Here is a 6282-nt window from a genome sequence, read left to right on the forward strand (position 1 = left end):
AATGGTCAAACTGTGGTTCTTTTTGAAAGGATTACTGAAACTGTAGCTGTAAAGCACTTTTTTTATTTATTTTCCTGTCTCCTTTGAACAGAAGCCTCTCCCATACTTCAGAACCAATTAAACTTGAGGCAGGAATTGGAGATGTGGGAGCCAAAATTAAACAAGAGTTGTGTATGAGGATGAGGCATTTCAGTGCCCAGATATCACTTGCATTAGTCAGTGCTGACTCCTGCATGGACAGTAGGTACAAACCTAGTATGAAGTTACAAACAATAGAGGAAGTTTGACCTTCCCATCTGTTGGGCGCAGTGTAAGTGTACAGCTAAGATGGCAGTTGGTGAGTTCCCCTTTTGCTTCCATCTCTGCCACTTTTTATTTGACTGAATTTAGTCACATGGTGACCTACTAAAGGAGCAAATGCCTAATTTTAAGTGTCCTGTCTCACGACTGGATATGCATCTTGACCTGCACAATTTTAATAGCTGACAGCATCCAGGATCCTGGCTGCAGGAGTCCCAGTTAAGTGACTTTTAACTTCTGTACAAGGCTATGACCTTAGTTTGAAGGAGAGTCATACTGGACTCAATATGCACATTGTTTCTTTCTCAACATACCTGCTGGGTTTTTCTAAAGCACTTAAATCCACAGCACTTTGTTTTTCTATGAGGATAAATGGCTTTCATTGCCATAAGGCTTCAATCCTGCTCCTGATTGCTGATAAACCACCATTTTTCCCAAAACTATACTTTGTCATGGATTGTCTCTCAGTAGCAGTTTCATTTGTGCTCACTTTCATTCTCATTAATTGTTACGTAGTCAGTGGTCAGAATGGAAGAAAGACCTGGGTGTTAGTCCCTAACCCTAATTTTTTTTGGAAGGCTGAAGTAATCTCTGTGCATTTTGGCTCTCTTGTGTCTGAGTTAAAATTAGCCCTTTGGTTATATCTCTAAGCCACTGACCTCTGTAATGCTGCAATTGAATTCTACATTGTTCCCCCATAGGGATGGATACGCAGTTACACGTGAAGGTGACTTTAAAGTAAATGTCTGTCCAGTACCTACAAAGCACAAATCAGAAGTGTAATGGAATATTTCCCACTGGATGAGTGCAGCTTCAAGAACAATCAAGAAACACTATCCAAGACAAAGCAGTCTGAAACTGTTATTTCATCCACCACCTAAAACATTTACTCCCTTTACGATCCATGGACAGTGGCAGCTGTGTGTACTTTGTATAAGATACACTGCAGTAGTTCACTGAAGTTCCTCCAACAGCACCTTCTGAATCCATGACCTCTACCATAAGGAGAATAAGAATAGTGATTTACCAGCACTGCAAGTTCACATCCATACTACTCACCATGCTGAGTCAAAATCAAGGAACTCCCTTCATACAACACTGGATGTCCCTACACACCAGGACTGCAGCAGTTCAAAAATGTCAAAGCCTTCTTCAGGGCAGTTAGGGATGGGGCAGTAAGTACTGGCTTAGCCACATCCCATATACAAATAGAAAAGACAAGGAAAACTGTGGTGCTTAAAATACATGGTGACCAACAGTGATTCTAAGTGAACTAACTGGAATTTTTTTTAAATATTCGTTCGTGGGAACATATAGATAATGCAGTTACTCCTTCCCTTTTGACAACAGCATTGCACTAAATGCTAGTTGACAACCAATCATCTTGATGCATGCAGTAAAAGATGAGCTCCAGTGATGAGAAACCATTCAAAATTAGCTACACAGTAATACTAAAGCAAACACTACAAGCCACATTGATTCCATTATATTTATTGCCTGTTGTCAGATTAAAACTATATTGTTACTCTAAATTGGGTCCAAGTTAGGAGAGGGAATATTTTCTTGTAGTTGTGTTGGAATTGTAGATTATATTTAAGTCTTTCTCACCTGGAAACATACTCGGCATTTATCTGGTGATGACATGGTGCCAATGAAATCTCCCCTACCACATTCCCTACAGTAACGAGTCCCACACCATTGACACATAAAGACCTGAATGAAAAGAGAAATGTGTGACACTGTATGTAATACACAATATTCTACAAAATCTATTATGCACATTAATGTCAAATAAAATCCATTTTCTCAGCCTACAGCGAACAGAATTATTACAGTTCCAATATTCAATACTGTGCAACAATCTTATTTGTTTCCCCAAATGTAATTTTAAGATTATTAAGCATGGAGCCGGAGGATGTGGATATTGTCCTTAGTGAATACTTTGCATTGGTATTTACAAAGGAGAAGGACATGGTGGATGGTGAGTGTAGGAATGAGTATGTTGGTGTTCCAGGGTATGTCAATATAAAAAAGATGTTTGGTGTTTTGAACAGCATTAAAATAGACAAAAGTTCTCAGGACCTGATGGGATCTCTCCCAGAATGCAGAGGGAGGCAAGGAAGGAAATTGCTGGGGCCTTGTACGAAATTTTCAAATTCTTTTCAATCACAGGAGAGGTCCCAGAGGACTGTAGAATAATCAACTTTGTTCCCTTGTTTAAGAAAGGCAACAGGGATGATCTGGGAAATTACAGGCCAATGGGCCTTATGTCAATGGTAGGAAAATTATTGGAAAAGATCATTCAGGATTAGGTTTACTTACATTTGGAAATAAAATTGGCTTATTAGCAAATAGGAAGCATGGTTTTGTGTAGCGAAGTTTGAGCCTCAGAACCCTGATGGAGTTTTGTGAGGAAGTGATAAAGATGATTGATGAGGGCAGGGTGGCAGACATTGTCCATATGGACTTTAGTAAGACCTTTGACAAAATCCCTTACGGCAGACTGATACAAAAGGTCAAGTCACATGAATCCATAGTGAACTGATAAGATGGATATTGAACTGACTTGATCATAGAAGTCAGACAGTAGTGGTAGATGGGTGTTTTTTTCTGACTGGAGATCTGTGACCAGTAGCGTTTCACAAGGATCAGTGCTGGGACTCCTGTTGTTCATCATATATACAAATAATTTGCAGGAGAATATAGGTGGTCGGATTAGTACCTTTGCAATCAATACAAGATTGGGAAGCTATGGATAGTGAGGAGGATTGCCAGAGGATAAAACAGAATGTAGATAGGCTGGAACTTTGGGTGGAGAAATTGCAGATGAAGTTTAATCTAGACAATTGAGATGATGTATTTTGAAATGCAGGAATGATGTATTTTCTAATGCAGGAGGGAAGTATACAGCAAATTGCAGAATACTAGCAGCATCAATATACAGGGGGATCCAGGTGTACAGGTTCCCATAATGTGGCAACACAAGTGGATAAGGTGGTATGGCATTATTGCTTTTATTGATTGGGGTATAGAGTATCCTTGAAAACGTTCTCCTCCCTCTACAAGGATCTCAGTGAGTCTCTCTCTCTTTCTCTCTCTCACTGCAACCTCCAGATTGTCTCCTCTGTCCTGAAGCTCTTCAACCACATCTTGAAGCAGACTCGCTACTAAAGCCACATCCTTCCTCAGCGCCTGCCTATGGAACCGATTGATCCCGCATGGTCTCTGGACTACATTCAGACAAGCACAATTTGGATCTGATCAGGACAACCAATACCTACAACAAATCCAAAGCCTCCAGAAACAGTTCTCCCTCCACTTCCTCCACTGCCACACCCAAACCACCCGATGCTTGGAGGAAGAACGCCTCACCTTCTGCCTTGGAACGCTCCAAGCACACGGGATCAATGTGGATTTCACTAGTTTCCTCATTTCCCCTCCCCCCACCTTATCCCAGTTCCAACCTTCCAACTTGGCACTGCCCTCTTGAACTGTCCTACCTGTCCATCTTCCTTCCTACCTATCCGCTCCACCTTCCTCTCCAACATATCGCCTTCACCCCCAACTTCACCTACCTATTGCGTTCCCAGCTACCTTCCCCCCAGCCCCATACCCTTCCATTTTCTCTCTGCCCCCTTGGGCCACAAGCCTCATTCCTGATGAAGGGCTTATGCTTGAAATGTCAATTCTCCTGCTGTTCAGAAGCTGCCTGACTGGCTGTGCTTTTCCAGCACCACTCCCATTGACTGTAAAAATTGACAAGTCATGTTGCAGCTATAAAGCACTTTAGTTTGGTCACATTTGGAATATTATGTACAATTTTGGTCACCACACTACCAGAAGGATGTGGAGGCTTTGGAGAGGCTACAGAAATAGTGTACCAGGGTGTTGCCTGGTTTGGAGGATATTAGCTAAGAGGAGAGATCAGACAAACTTGGTTTGTTTTCACTTGAATGTCGAATGATGAGGGGCAATCTGATAGAAGTTTAAAAAATTATGAGGCATGGATAAAATGGATTGTTTGAGTATTTTTCCCCCAGGGTAGAAATGTCGATTACAAGGGGACATAGGTTTCAGATAAAAAAGGGGTAAGTTGAAAGGGGATGTGAGAGGCAAGTTACACAGTGGGTGGTTAAGTACCTGGAATTCACTGCCAGAGGAGGTGGTGGAGGCAACGTTTAAAAAGGCATCTTGACAGATATATGAACAGATAGGGGATACGGACCAATGAAAGGCAAAAAGCTTTAGTTTAGAAAGGCATCATTTATTGGCGTAGTCTTCATGGGCTGAAGGGCCTGTACCTGTGATGTATTGTTCTTTGTTCTTTATTAACTGCAATCCTTTCCATCATGTATAAAAGTTTTAATATTTCAAAATCCTCAAAGATTATTATCTGTCTAATCTCATAATGTCACACCAAATCCACCACCCCCCCCCATCACTAACACAGAGAAATATTTTCCTGTTTGTCATACAGTATTTTTAGAATCCAATCTATATCTCAGCCCATATGGTACAGGTCTACTAATTTCTCTCATCCAACTGAAATGATTACTTTTTCTCATGTCATACTTTATGAAACTACAACCCTATCAAGTTCATAGTGCACAGAACCATTACACTTTCACAAAGGCTATTACCCTCTCCCTCTGTTGTGAACGGGACCATCTCCATCAGTCCATTTGTGCAGACGTTCAGCCTCTCTCATTCCATAGTTTAATTAACCATCATTCTCTTTTCTGTAGTGTATTCTATTAATCCCTCTCAGTCATGATTGTAATTTGCATGCACATGAAGGCCATTTGATTCATAATATTTCTGCCAGTGATATCTCCTGTCATTGGAGTTGCTTTCCTAATCCAACTCTGTTTTTTCTCTGTACTATTTAGTTTAATCAATTATTATCCAATTCATTAATTATGATCGTTTACTGATCCTCAAGAATCATACATAACATATTCTAATCGCTTTTAGACCTGTAGTCATATCCACGCCTTGTTGCCAATCAGTGGACATAACTGATATGTGCCCTCTGAAACTCCATTTGATCTCTATTTTATTTAATCTCGGTACCAGTGACTACTTCCCCAGGTTTCCACGTCTCGAATTAAACCGTATACTCGTAGTTCCATTCTCTCCCTTGTTTGGGTAGTATAGTACTCCCTATCTGCAACATTCCTACTGCACCGAGATAATCAAAATGTACTCTGCACCAAAACTGTACATTTAGCGTCATGTTTTGTTCTATGATTTTGCATCCAACATCTCTCCTACATTATTAAAAGTAATCTAATTTTCCCTTGAGTGTTTTATTAATCACTCCTTTTCAACAGTGTACAGAATTAATAGCCTTCTCCTGTGGCATTTGCTCCTCATTCCAAGGGAGTAAAGTATTGCCCCTTTCCACATACTGTGTACAATTCTCACACACAACTATCATCCTGTCAATTCCTTCAGATTTCGAAGCATTACAGAAACGACACTCTCTTGTATGTGACCTCCTGGGGAGTAATGCCCGGTCTAAGCACATATTAGGACGGGATTACCGTGTTGACTTCAGTGCAGCCCCAGCGGCACATTCGGACTGAGCGGCTGCAGCTTCTGATACGAAGGGCAGGAGCCCCGGCGAGTGAGGAATGGGGGGAACTGGCCAGCGGCAGCCCGGGAGCCAACTCAATGTTCAACCGCGTTTCCTCCGCTTTGTGGAGCCGCTTGTGACCGGCGGCTGACTTTCTCTCGCCCTGACCATCACAATCTGTTACGTTTCATGGCATCTGTTAGTTTTGAAAATCTTGGTTGTTGAATAAATGTGTAAGTGGGAGCTGCAGTGTAATCCCTCTGCTGTATCAGCGCAGGTCTGGCCTCTTCATTCTTTCTGGAAAGTCACAAACTTCCAGCGAGTGTTTGCAATCTTTTTTTTTGTTGCTACAGCAACAGCGTCGTTCCGTCTCAGTGAACGGGACCGTCTCCAACAGTAAATTA

This window comes from Hemiscyllium ocellatum, chromosome 5 (genome assembly GCF_020745735.1).
Source record: "Hemiscyllium ocellatum isolate sHemOce1 chromosome 5, sHemOce1.pat.X.cur, whole genome shotgun sequence".
In the NCBI taxonomy this organism is placed as follows: Eukaryota; Metazoa; Chordata; class Chondrichthyes; order Orectolobiformes; family Hemiscylliidae; genus Hemiscyllium; species Hemiscyllium ocellatum.